At 39.3% G+C, this 15,048-nt stretch overlaps 1 protein-coding gene across 1 annotated transcript in view; it reads right to left on the bottom strand.

Moving 5' to 3' along the window:
• The window catches only part of KCTD16 (potassium channel tetramerization domain containing 16), a 281,440-nt gene that overhangs the window by 120,812 nt on the left and 145,580 nt on the right, over positions 1-15,048 (bottom strand). The gene's annotated exons all lie outside the window — the stretch shown is intronic.

Genomic DNA, 15,048 nt, shown 5'->3' with positions numbered 1-15,048 from the left:
TATATATATATCTCTCTCTACTGAAAATAATCTGTGATATATTAAGTGTAAAAGAAAGTTCAGAACTTTTTAAAAAGTTGCTTGGTAGTTATCGTACATATTTTTATATATACTAAATACATGTGTAATTCTAACAAACAATATATAAAGCATATGTAGTACCTATTAGATCATTGGGAAAGTTATGATGTATTTTTCTATGCAAAAATGTGTCATGACTTTCCCAAGAACCCAATATTTTTATAAAGTAAAATTAAATTATATATACACATATGTGAACATATGTTCTGTGCTAAGTATTTATTCTAATAGTTAATAATCATTATATTTAAGTAGTAAAATTAATATACGAGATATTCATGTTCAGTTACCATATTTTCTCAATTATAAATGCACACTTATGTTAATATTTATGAAATTGGAATTTACCTAACAGTCAAAATATACATCTAATGAAGTGTTTCTTTGTCTTCATCCCACCAAAAAAAAAAAACTCTTATTAATATATGATGTCTGGTGAGCCAGCCCATGGCTGACTATGATTTGAATCCCATATCTAACAGCTTGAAAAGCATGCTAGTCATGTGTGAGTGCATGCCTAAAATACACAGGATAATGATGAGAAGGGATTGAGGTGTGACCATTCCCCATAGGAGTTACTTTCTCCCTCTCACTCTTTGTCACCCCCTGTCTTTCTCTGGTGAGTGCATGTGCCCACTGCTAGAGTAAAAAATATTTCTTTAGTTATATATATGTGTGTGTGTGTGTGTGTGTGTGTGTGTGTGTGTGGTGTATACAAAATGTCTCACTATTGAAAGTGAGCTCAAGTAAAAAAGATTGGTATGTATGAACTTCTGAAATCCTTAAATTCTAAGAAGCAAATATCTATTGTATTATTTTTTTTCTAAAACAACCACCAAGGTAGATGACTTTTAAGCCCCTTATTTCTCTGCTGTGTTATAGTCAAATAAAGTAGGTCTCAGGAATATGTAATCACCTATAGAAATGTATCATTTCCATATATTTGCATATCTCTCAGATTCTTAAACCTAGGAACGCTCTCCAGTAGGAAAACAGCACCAAGAAAAGCTGAAACGAGAGAGCCCTTTCTATTATCTCTCAAATAATTCCACACAGACACAAATCCATGATAATACATACACTATAATGGAGTTCTTATAATATGTGAGACACTGTTTTAAGCACTTTATATGCCTTATCTTTCTTAATTTTTTTTTTTTGGAGAGGTTTTCACTATGGGGTGCATGCGCTCACCAGACAGAGAGAGAGAGACATAGAGACAGAAAGCAAGAAATCACCCCCCAGGGGGGATGGTCATGCCGCAATCCCTTCTCCTCCATTCTCCTCCCAGGATCTTGGGCACGCATGCACACACGCCCGGCGTGAGTTCTAAGCCCCAGGCCCCGGATGTGAACCGCGGTTGACTACGTGGGAGTCCAGCGACATAGCCATTACGCTAACTCCTGGTTCCCTCTTTCTTAATTTTTATAATAAGGAAAAAATTAGTTAAGCTTATTAAACTTAATTTACAAACTTGGAAACTGAGACTTAAATGCTGAAAATTATGAGTTCCACAGCTAGTGTGAAGTAGTGGCAGAAATCCTACCAATTACTATTACTATGTACCTCTAGAACTTCATTTTAATTTACTTTTTTTTTAGTTAGTTGTTTATTCCTTGAGTGAGAGAGGCAGAGAGACAGAGCCCCAAACAGCATCTTGCTGCTATGATCTACCCTCAGCCTCCACCAGCCCTGGATCATAAAAGCATGTGTGCCTGGAGTACTCAGGGAGGTCTTTTAACATGAGCCCAGAACATTACCATGTGGGTCTGCCTTACAGAATGTCGTGTTTTACCACTGTGCCATGGCCCAGTCTCTAGAGCTTCATTTTTAACCATTGTATCACTTCTTCTCTACCTCTTCTAGTTTCACCTTCTTGACCAAAAAAATGTTATAAATGTACCTGCAAATAATTGTGTTACTATTTGTGTCCTCTGGTGATCACGTCAGAGTATTCCCCAAACAGGAGATGACTGAGCAATAAATAACATAGGGCAGGGACCAGTAGTTGGCATAATGGCTATGTCGCTGGACTCCCATGTAGTCAGCTGCGGTTCAAGTCCCAGACCCAGTGGCTTAAACTCATGACCAGCACATGTGTGTGTGGGTGGGGGGGGGGGGTGTGCCCAGGATTCTGAGAGGAGAATGGAAGAGAAGGGATTGTGATGCAGCCATTCCCCCTGGGGGAGTGACGCCATCCCCCCTGGGGGGTGATTTCTCGCTTTCTGTCTCTTTCTGACTTTCTGCCGAGTGCATGTGTCCTATAGCAAAATAATAATAAATAAATAAAATAAAAATAACATAGGGCAGATCAGTGAATAGTGTTTATTCTAAGGTCTCTCAAAAGCAAATATGCTAACTATGCACTACTTCCCCTAAAATGGACCAGGACTCTGAGCAGGGTCCTTTTGGGACACTAGTATTTCCAAGGGTTCCTACAGGTTTGGCAGAAGTAGGAAGCAAATATTAGCTGGTCTACATCTAATTAAAAATTTGTCAGGTCTGTTCCTATTTAGATTACTAAGGTTTGTGCAGCTTAAAAGGTATATTACCTTCCTAGAGGCTGAGTGGAATGAACAAGGTCTAATTAAATGTGATTTATCAATTGATTCAGTATTTATAAGCCGACAACTTGCTGGCTTCAGACTGTTGATATCATCAGAGAAGAGGATATTCGGGAAGGTCAAAAATAAATGGTTGAAAGATGAGACTCAAAACTTGTTAGTGCCACGTCAGATGATTTATTTCCATAAATCATTCCAATGTTCACATTTCACATGTTAAAATAATTTAAAAATAATCTTGCACCACTTTTTGATCTGAAGTCATAGCACAAGGCTGCTGTTGAAACACATGAAAAATTAACTGTCTCCACTTCTTCAGAAATAGGGCACAATCGCATTGCTGTATTGTAAATTTTAACATCCACAATTTAGTGCCCTGTTGGAACTGTGCTCAGTTTGCCAGGTTTAGCTACCATGGAAATCAAAGAGTAATTATCTACAGGAAATGAAATGAAAAAGCCTTGGGGACAGAAAGGACACTCAAAAGAATTTTCCAAGTGGCCCACATTTCAGGGGCGAGAACAAGAGAGAAAGTACGTGTGTCACAAGTGTTTGAGGTGGGAGGGGAATCTGCTGACACGATTTCACTTGCTTGGCTCTCACCCTATGCCGGTACCTCTCTTGGTATCAGTATGAACCTCACAGTCCCTTCACATGTTCTCTCTGATTCTTATTCACATCCAAGACCAGTCTCTAAGCCTAGGTAGAACAAACAATCCTAGCGTATTTATTACTAATATTATCACATTTCTAAGAAGTAGCATGGTTGTATTATGTTCTCTCTTTCTTTCTATTTATTTGATTTTTAAAAATAGATAAGTAAAAATTATATATATGTATGGTATACAATATGATCTTTTGATACACACATAGACACACATTGTAGAATGGTGAAATCAAGCTATTTAACATACACATTATCTTACATACTTACCACTTTATTTTGTGGTAAGAACATTCAAAATCTACTTTCTGAGCAATTCTCATATAAAAAAAGTTATTATTATTAACTATAGTCACCATAGTGAACAATAGCTCTCTTGAACTTATTTCTCCTGTCTAACTGAAAGTTACCTTAGACAAACATGTTTCCAATCTTCCCATTGCCTAGCCTCTGATAACCACCATTTTATTCTCCATTGCTCCAAGTTCAACTTGTTTATACTCCACATATCGCTGAGAGCCCGTGGTACTTGTCTTCCCATGTCGATTATTTCACTTAACATAATGTCCTCCAGTTCATCTGTGATTTGCAAATGACAGAGTTTCTTCCCTTTTTTATTGTAATTTCTGATTTATGTGAGACTGAATAAATAGTATTCCACTGTGTGTATATATATACCAGATTTTCTTCATCCATCTGTTGATAGACACTTACGCTGATTCCAAATCTTGGCTATTGTGAAAAGTGCTGCAGTCAACATGGGAGCGTAAATATTTCTTCAACATACTGATTTACAGAACCAGTCGTGGAGCATGTGGCAGTTCTATTTGTAGCTTTGTGAAGAACTGTACTGTTTTCCATAATGGCTATCGTAATTTACATTCCTACCATTAGTGTGCAAGCGCTCCCTTGTCTCCATATCTTTGCCAATATTTATCTTTCACCTTTTCGATAATAGCAATTCTAAAAGGGTCATATCATGGGGTTTTTTGTTTTGTTTTTGGGAGATTTTTGCTATCGGGCTTGTGCACTTCCCAGATGGAGAGAAACAGAAAGACAGAAAGCAAGAAATGACCTCCCAGGAGGTATGGCCATACCACTATCCCTTCTCTTCCTTTCTCCTCTTTGGATTTGAGGCACGCACACACATGCACCCAGTGTGAGTTTTAAGCCACTGAGTCCAGGGCTCAAACTGCAGTTGGCTATGTAGGAGTCTAATGACATAACAATTGCACCATTTGCTGGTCCCAATATTGTGATTTTAAAAAAACTACTTTAACAGGGGCCAGGAGATGGCGTAGCAGTCACATTGCTGGACCCCACATGGCCAACAGAGGTGAAAGCTCTGAAGGCAGGGGCCTATGTCTGACCTATCTCTCTTTATTACAGCACTGAATCTTGCAGAGGATGATGAAGACACTCTTACAGAATGAATAAAAAGGGCAGAGATGAAGGCAGACTAAGAACAAAGAAAAGGGATCAAAGTTCTCTATAAAACATTTTGAATGGAAGTAGTACATGTTCCTCATTAGAAGCTTTCTCACCTACTATTCATGAGCTATTCACACATTCTATTCAAATTTATAACATGCTTTTAAAACATATTTTACCTCAGTGGTGTCCAGACCTGAACTTTAAATCGAAATGCAATTGTCTTGCTTCTTACAAATTATTATTTTTTTACATTTGGATTTAGGAGTAGCTGGGTTCGGCAGAGAGAATTAATACAAGCTACATACACTCAGAATTCTTTAATAAAAGAAAATATCTGAGAGTCTCAGCATAAGGTAGCCAAGTATAATAGAGTGGACAAATAATAATCTCTGTGACAATATCAGGGGGAAGAAAAGAGAAAGAAACCGCCCATGCAAATTTACCTTGAGAAAGAAATACTACATAATCGTGTTAAGGTATTACTTGCCTACTGCGGCAAATAATGTTTCCTTCTCTAGACACATGCAGAACTCTGAGTACCAAAGTCAAACATGAGTGGTCTGCAATTAATAGTCAGTCCTCATTTACTGAGGATTTACTGAAGCAAAGCAGGGCAACATGAGATCAAAAACAATACTGCTTGGTCAAGTGGGGGCACAGTGGTAACATAACTGGACCATGTGGGAAAGGTCCTGGGTCGACATCCCAGGACCTCCTGGAGCAGGCCAGGAGCACACATGTATGCTCATTATGGTCAACTGAGACTAGGAGTGGGTCTCAGCATGAAGACTCTATTAGAGTGCTCGTCTCTCTGTCTCTGTCTCTCTCTCATGGATGAAATAAATACATTTTTTGATTTTAAAAATTCTATTACTTACCAAATAATTAGGGAAAAGTCACTAACTTTGTATAAGCCAGATTTCTCTTCCTAAAACAATTAATAACCTGGAGTATTTTATAATTTAATATTGAAATTACCCCATAACATATGTCTCTGTCCTATGCTTTCCTATCCCAGAACAAACCTTGCAAAATAACATAATATTTATTTCTTCTCTTGTAGAAAAAATAACTAGCCCTTGTATTTGAATTTCTGGACTCCTCACCCTGGGAATCAATTCATCTTATTGTGATTTGAAACTTAAAAACAGGTACTGCCATGATTGGGGAAGAGGGTTTTGCAATGTTGCAACTAAGAATCAATTCACATACTCTACGAGTATCCAAGGGCAGAGCTGTGATCCTGGCTCTCTGAAAGGCTGAAGGGCAGACCATGACATGGGGAGACTGTCAAGAGTGTCTGTCTCTGTTTCTCCTTAGAAACAAGCAAACAAATAAACCTTAAAAATAATAACAAGATAATGATAATAATAGTAATAATAATGCCAGCCACACCTCAAGTATCAAATGTTTATTGTGGTCCCATGGAAAGGTAACACTAGAAATGGTAACACAAGTAAGTATGCCTTATGAGAGATGCTGTAAGAAGAGTCGGCTAACTGGTAAGCAGGGCAAATGAGAGAACACAAGTCAAGGTGGGGAAGATGGAAAGAGATAAGTTATAGGTACTGGAAGGCAGATAAAGAAATGAACAAAGGGACTGGCCCATGGCAAGGTGAAGGTGCTGGAATTCCACAAAGCCAACCTGGTGGCTTGCTTTCTCTCTTTCTCTTTCTGGTCAGTTAAATAATAATAATAATAATAATAATAATAATAATAATAAAATGAAATAGATCATTCTTTTTTAAAAAAATGAATCAGAGAAAGAAATTAAGATCTTTTCTCCTCAGAGAAATCAGGTTTATATGCAAAAAGTGCATTAGGCAGAAATATCTCCTGGGCTGTCTGTGGATACCTAGACTATGTGAAGCTAAAAGATTATGGCTGCACCCACCAGGACATGAGGCCAGCTCCAGGCACCAGCTGCAGTACAGAGAGGGCAGCTCAACGGGGGTGGATTTGAGAAGGGCCTCTCTGCTCACTCTAAGCCTGGCACATGCTCCTAGGCAGAACCCATCCTTCCAGATAAGAGGACACAAGGCTGCAGTCCTGATGCTTTAGAAAGGACAGGCGTAAGCACACATGGTATAGCCTTGAGAAATCTCTGACTCCACCTTTACACTTGCTGTTCTGCTGTCTGCAATTCTCTTCCTTCAGCTCCTTACAAGTCTGGCTCCTACTCTTCCAGAAGCCTTCCTAATCCCCCCCGGCTGAACTCAGCTTCCTTCACTACCCACATTATAGCACCTGTTTATTAAAAAATCAGTCTCTCCCACTAGAACTTGTGCTGTCCAACACGGTAGCTACTCACCCCATATAGCTATTTAAGTCTATTAAAATCAAACAGTTCTAAATTTCAGCTCCTCAGTTGCACAATCCATGTCTCAATAGCCACATGGGGCTAGTGGCTATTATACTGGATAGCAGATCATTCTCCAATCTAATCTAATCACATAGAACATTTCCCCAATCCTAGAAACTTCTTCTAGACAGAACTGACCTAGAATGCAAGTTTCATAAGAGCAGGAACGTAACCTATGATGTTTATTGCCACATTCCTATTGCCTCAAAAAATGACTGGCATAAATATGTTCACAATAAATATCTTCAGAATAAATGAATATAAGGAAGGATAACCCCAAGGTCTTATATCCACCTTAGATAAGAATAAAACATAAATAATTTGGTTGAGGAAAATGGACTAACAGATCATAAATCACAAGGGAACACTCATCGAATCTGTATGCAGCCTATACAAGCATGTTATATTGCATTTCTGGTAATTAAACTTCTTAACAGAATATAACTTTGTGGCTGGTCCCATATTTCAAATGTTCCCAGGATATCTCTAAAAGGAAGATAGTATACTGTTGGAAAATTTCCATGAAATGATTTGTAAGAAAGACTATATGAAACCAATTCACTGATCTCATCATTACACAATTGTGCATCATTAATGGGTAACAAAGAATGAGAGACTGACATTTATATTTCCTAAGGGGTTAAATTTTTCAGCATGTTCATTTAATAAATATATATTCATGCGCTACAGGTAAAAGAGAGTACCCTTATCCCCCCAATCCAAACTCTGTGTCCTGCTGTGGCTCAGAATTACTGAGGTCTCCTCTCACAATGCATTCAATCAACCAGTTAGTAGTAGGTGAACTTATGCAAGCTGCTCTGTTTTTTGAAATCAAAGATTAACAATTTCAATATTCTTTTGAGGTGAATTTTGTTTGTAATGAAACTAAAGTAGTCTGCCTACCACAGAATTCTATTTACTGCAGATGTTCCTATCTCTGTTGAGAATATTAGAAGGGGGGAACCAGCAGTTAGCGTAATGGCTATGTCGCTGGACTGTCACGTAGTCAACCGCGGTTCACGTCCCGGACCCGGTGGCTTAAAACTCACGCCGGGCGCATGTGCGTGCATGCCCAAGATCCCAAGAGGAGAATGGAGGAGAAGGGATTGCGGCGTGACCATCCCCCCTGGGTGGTGATTTCTCGCTTTCTGTCTCTCTGTCTCTCTCTGTCTGTCTGGTGAGCACACGTACCCTATAGTGAAAATCTCTCCAAAAAGTAAAAAAAAAAAAAGAATATTAGAAGGGCTTTTGCTATGCCCTCAAATTCACAACAGACAGGGGCCATGAGGTATCAGGCATGAGGAGGAGAATCTTTTCAGTCCATTGCCGAGTCTCTACCAGATACGCATGTCTATTCGGAAAATACTATTTCTCCCCAAGGGAGCAAAGTGGACTGGTATCCTGTTAACTTCCTATCACCCACACACAGAAGACAAAAGGGGTGCTGCTGCCTGTTCCTGTCGTTCCTTCACAGAAAGCATCAGTCGCGTTGTTGGAGAAACTTGGTGTCGAAGCTGTTCAGACTGCTATAACAAATACCATAGACTGGCTGGTTCCAGCAACAGGAAATCATTTCTCGCAGTTCTGAGGCTGCAAGACTGAGTTCAAAGTGCAGGCAAATTCAGTTTTTAGTAAGGACTCTTTCTGGCTTGTAGACAGACAAGGTCTCTCTGCAGCCTCACATAGTACAGAGAAGTTCTAGTGTCTTTCTCTTCCCATAAAGTCACTAATCCCATCATGGAGGTCTCTGTCCTTACGACTTCCTCTGAACTTCATCACCTCCCAAAGGGTCTACCTCCCAGTGCAATAACATGGAGGGGTAGATAAGATGTGAGTGTATGAATTGGGGAGGGACATAGACAGCGATTCCACACACCTACGCACATGCAGGCGCTGGGTTTCATGACCAGAGCTGCCTTACCCAGCTCCCAGGATTCTCCACAAACTCACCCTCTCCAAGTCTGCTGCGCAGATCTTGATTTGTAAACATGATCACAGGATTCTACCTTCTCCCTGCTTCAAAATGTCTGGTCATGGGATGGAACAGAAAGAATGAAAATGACCTTCCTTCTTCCCCCTTCATATCATCTGTGTTATTGTTCTGCTTTTCCATAGTTTGGCTCTGTTGGATTTTTTATAAAGGACAGCAGTGACAAGCACTGTTACTAGCTGTTGAGTGAGGGATAGGTATAAAATAGCAGCCTCTAGATATGTATAGCAGCCTGACAGTGGATCAGAAACTTTGAAACATTATATTTATCTTTCCGGGCATTTCACTTTACCCTTGGCACTTAGCGCAATATTTGGTGTAAGACATTCATATGACAAATATTTGAGGAAGGAAAGGAAAACAGGAGGGAGGATAAGAAGGGGGAGAGAAAGGAAAACAGGCCAGAGTGCTTCTACCTTTGGAAGTTTCAGCTAAAATATCCTGTACTTACTCAATTCCTTGAGGGCACTGGGCTACACCTACCAAGATCCTGTACTTATGAAGTACTTCCTCAGTACTTTGTCAGGCATTATGGAGAAATAAAAGCCCAAGGAAATAGAACCACTCAGCACATGGCTGGCACACCGTGTCTGTTTCACAAATGTTGAGACATTGAGTGCTTGAGTGAGTTGGAACAAGGGCGAGAGTAGGAGGGGAAAGGAAAGGAAACGCACTTGGGAAATGGGAAAAAGGAGAGAAAGCTGCACTTGAAATAGTGTGAAGAGGGTATGTAAAGCTAGTGTTAGGGACTGCCGAGAGTAGTGGCTTTAGAGATAGGCAGCCCTGGATTTGAATCTGACCACAACACTTTCTAGTTGTATACCTTTGTCAAGTCTAAGTTTTCTCATTTGAAAAGGCATAATAAAATTAATACTTGCTTCTAGGGTTATTGACATGATTCAGTGAGGTGCTGAATACAGTGCATCAGGCAGAGTGCCTCGTGCAGAGTAAGGGCTGACTGACGGGAGATGCTGCTGCTGCTCAGCTGTTGATGCTAATCTAGATGGCTCAAACAGTTGTTCTGTGGATGTGGCAAAACATTTGTCTGGGACAATTCTTGCCTCAAGCCTCAAGGCTGATAAATGAAGATGATCTCTCCTCAATGAATCGCAGAACACAATGCTGGCATCTGTCTAGTTAACCACCAGTGAATGTTCTGTGATATTCTAAGCCTCTTGACTCTGGTTCCAAAGACTGACAAAAATGAAGGGAATCAGAATCATCTCAATATATCTCAGAGAGAAATTCTTTGGTCTTCTACTATAAGGACCTATGCCTGCCTTTTTATCCCATTTTCCCTTACTCCTGTACCTCAACCACTCACTTCACTCAGAGCAGATGGCCTTTTTTTGCAGGTTCCCCAAATGCCTATATGTTTCTATAACTGAGTCTTGGTACATGTGATGCCCTAACTGACAACTCTCTAACTCTGAAGTTTGTCAGTTAAGGATCAATTTAAGGCACCTATTCTCTGAACCCATAGGATTTTTTTCCTCCCTCAGGCAATAATAGAAGTCCTACTCACCAAAGACTACCAGATGGTATAGCAGTTACATTGCTGGACTCCCACATGGCGGACTGCAGTTTGAGTCCTGGACCTGATGGCTTCAAATTCACATCAGGCACGTATATGTGCATACCCCAGATACCAGGAGGAGAATGGAGAAGGGATTGCGGCATAACCATCCTCCCTGGGGAGTGATTTCTCACTTTTTTTCTCACTGTGTCTGTCTCTCTCTCTCCCCAGCGAATACACATGCTAAGACAAAAACCTCTCAAAAAAAAAAATCCTACTCACTCAAAAATGAACCATACATGTCCTCTTTTCAATACTAATTATTATTACATATTAAATATCTATCATGTCCCATGTACACTACTTAGATATTTCAACTTACTTAATTTTCCTATAACTCTACAAGGAGTGGAAGAGGCTCAGAAAAGTTAAACAACTTCTTCAAGTCTGCTCAGCTCATATAAGACGGAGATAGGATTTGAACCCACGTCAATCAGTCACCAAAGTTCATGCTCTATCCACTCTGTCATATATTATTTAATGTGCATATGTTGTTGTTTTGCTTGTTTGTTTGTTTAATTTCATCCCCTCACTTCTTAATACCCTTGGAGGACTGATTTTTTTTTTCTTGTTACAAGAGGGCATGTGTGTTTGCCAGAGAGAGAGAGAGAGAGAGAGAGAGAGAGAGAGAAAGCACCCCCTAAGAGGCATGACCACACTGTGATCTTTATTCCCCAATCTCTCCCTCCCATCAGGATCCTGGGCACAAACACTCACAATCCCAGCATGTTTTACAAGCTGCTGGGAAGGGATTCAGACCAGGCTCCGCCATGTGGGATTTAGCTTCCTTAACTGCTATATATGGGACTGACCCAGAATTTGATTTTTTTTCCCCATTTTTTAGTATTTTCTTTCCCTTGGTATAATATTTTATCACAGTGACTTTATGTAGAAGTTGTTTTTGTTTTGTTTTATATTATTTATTTATTTATTTATTTATTTATTGCCAGAAAGAGAAAGACACAGAGAGAGAGGGAAAGCAAGAAAGCACCTCCCCATGGGGTATGGTCACAGTGCAATCCCATCTCTTCAATCTCTTCCCTCCTTTCCAGATTTTGAGCAGGCACATGCATATGTCTGGTGTGTTTTTCAAGCTGCTGGGTCTGGAACTTGAACTTCACAGTCGGCCATGTGGGATCCAACCATTTTCACCACCATGCCATGGGCTGGCTCTATGTAAAAGATTCTTGATCAATGTTCAGTGAAGCATCAGAAAGGACTATAAGGAGCAAGACTAGGCCTGCAAAAAATTGGGAAGATGGTCTAAGTGTAATGCCTCATCTCTACCTATTAAAATCTCCACTCTTATATTTCTCTAATGTTCATACTGTTAAAATAATAACGATGTTAATATAGTTATTGCTTTTTGCTAGGCATGGCTGTAAGAATTTTGCACATATCAATCCTTTTAATATTCAAAATAACCCTCTAGAATACATATTGCTATTATTTCCATTTCACATTTCACCCAAAAACACATACTAAGTGGCAGAGACAAGATATGGACTCTATCTGGCTATAGAGCTCTCATTTCACCCACTATGCTTCCCTAACTTTACATGGGCAGCTCAGGGTGCTCTCTAAGAAGGTGGCATTTGGGACCAGCAGGTGGCATGGTGGTTAAGGTGCTGGACACTCCCACATGGCCAACCACGGTTCAAGTCCCAGACCTGGTGACTTGCTTTCTCATTTTCTCTCTCTCTTTCTCTCTGCTTCTTTCTGGTCAGATTAAAATAAATAAATAAATAAAATTACAAAAAAAAAAAAAGGTGGCATTTGAGCAGAGAGTTGAATGATGATAAGAAGGGGCAAATCTTGCTAAGAGTTTAGGAAAGAATCTCTCAAGGAAGTAAATTATTAGTGTCCGTAAATGTCTACTATGATATATTAGTGGTTAATATCTATACCATTAAAGTATTCATTAAACCTTTTATAAAAAAGCCCCAGACATCAAATATATAAAAGATATAAACAATGTACCTACAAGAAAATATATTAAGGAAATGCTTGGGAAAATTTTCATGCTTCCTACTAATCATAAATTTAAATTAAGGCAACTTTGCTATGTAATTTTGTACATAATAGATTAGTAAAACAAATAAGCAAATACTTTAAAATCATAGCATACTACTGGTAAAATTATAATAAAATTGTTATGCACATCTACTAGTAACATAAAAGTCTACACTACTGATTTTGGAAAGAAACATGACAATAATTATTAGGAGATAATAAAGCTTGTCATATTATTATTTCCAATAATTTCACTCTAGGACTCTTACCCTGGAGACACAATTCGGCAGCAAACAACACAAAGATGTCCTTCATAGCCCTGGTTATAGTCACACATATTTAAAATCGAAATGTCCAAAATTAGATTATAAGTGAATATGATACATCAACCCAACGTAATATATGTAAATGTATATATACATACACACACACAACACACACACACACATATATATGTGTGTATATATATATATTTATATGCTTATATATTTATATGCTTATATAAATACATATATTTATATCTGTGTGTATATATAGTTATATGCCTCCTTTTCTCTTAAATTTCATATGTTTAATTCCGCAGCTCTCAGTAGTTCTGTGTATATAAGCAGCATGTACGAGTGTATGGGTTCATATGGGAGTATGATGTGTACATCAGAGTAAGTGGGGCTAATTTCAAAGGGAAAAAGGAAACATATGGGTGAAAGTGGATTCATAACATGTGAACAAGCACTTTCTTCTTGAAACTGTGGTGTAGAACAGTTTGTCTTTTTCATCTAGAAGAAATCATAGACACAGTGCCTACTGCTGAAATTTGACTACTTCTTTAATTGAAAAAGGTAGGAAACACTACTTTCAAATAATCCTCTGGACATAACCAGAACAGAGCAGTGATGACCTCAGGCCATCTCTCAGGCCTGGGACCTGCAGCAAAGAGGTTTCTGAAGCATTTTCAGGCTGATAGAAGCAAAAGATGACAGGAGAGGGAATCCACAGTGACAGCTTGCTTACTAATTCACAGCATGCAAATGCAGATGCTCTTATTGGCTTCTGAGTTGCCTTATTCTCGCACAATGTGTTCCAGTTTCTGAGCAGCGGACTTTGTGCACAATTGTAACTGGAGTTCAGGCTGGCACACACCTTCACGCTTTGCTCACAGCCTATACTGCTGTTACATTACAGGCACCAGAGAGAGAGAGGTCAGCAGTTGTGCCAGGTGCTTGCTTCATTGGAATCCCAGCTCCTCCAGCATTGGCAAAGGGGAGAAAGAATTAGAACTTCTTAGAAATAGATTTTGTAGCAGCTCTGCTGTTGTAAGGGCCAGTGCACAAGACAGTCTGTCCACCTGCATTCTGTCAGTGTGAGATGTCGTGTGGTCCCCTAGGAAAGTCCTTTCAGTTAGATGGATGGCATTGGACATGTGGCAACCCCACTCTGCCTCTGCAAGTTTTATCTAAAAGCAAAAGCAAAGCCTGCTCACAGGGATACTGAAGCATTTTACCATTTTCACTCTTATTAATGGGGGATTTTTCAGGTCCTTAAAATCGACGGCTCCCATTTTCTGAGCTACATCTCTATTTTCTCAGCATGACCCTTCACAATATGGTTCGTGCTTATGTCCTGATATTTTTTTCCCACCATGCCTTCACCTTTTAGTCCCCACCCCTGGTTTTATGGCATTAACTGCTCATCTCTCAGCACTTTGCACATGCTACTGGCCCTTTTTAATTTTTTGTTTGTTTCTTTATTGTTTTTCCTAAGGAGTCATTGTTCTTCATGACTCACTACAATGGTCATTTCTTTTGTAGAGCCTTTCCTGGACTCGGCCCCTGTGCTCCATTCCTGAACTCAAACCAAGGTCAGTTTTATTAGTCTTTGCCAAGCTGCATCACTGGGGTGTCAGTGTGTCTGTGTGTTTCTCTCTAGAATGAACTCTAGTACTTTTAGGGAAATAACTGCCTTTTTTCTACTTCCCACACCTTCCTCATGGTAGACTTCCAGTATATAATTGTCCAACAAGTGAGTAAGTCATTTCCACATGGAGAGTCCTCTATTCTCCTCTCCATCCCACCTGTCCCCTACTCACCACCCACTCTGGCTATAAGCCATTTACTTGCTTAAACCACAATTTTTTAAGTCTTTTTTTTCTATTTTATTCTTATCCCTGTTTTTTTTTTTTAATCAGTATTCTGTACACATTTGGAACTAATCTTAATAAAGATCAGTAATAATAACTTGTCTTCTATTTAATGTAACATGCTACACCACATGAGTTAGTTTTGGGGTGGATGCTTTAGAAAGGATCTCATTACAAAAGATTGCCCCAATGTATAGCATGAGAAACATGAGTAAGAATACAGACTC

Source organism: Tupaia chinensis, unplaced genomic scaffold (assembly GCF_000334495.1).
Source record: "Tupaia chinensis unplaced genomic scaffold, TupChi_1.0 Scaffold000228_1, whole genome shotgun sequence".
NCBI classification, from domain to species: domain Eukaryota; kingdom Metazoa; phylum Chordata; class Mammalia; order Scandentia; family Tupaiidae; genus Tupaia; species Tupaia belangeri.
The sequence above is the reverse complement of the archived record's forward strand: the minus strand, read 5'-3'. Positions and strand labels throughout refer to the sequence as shown.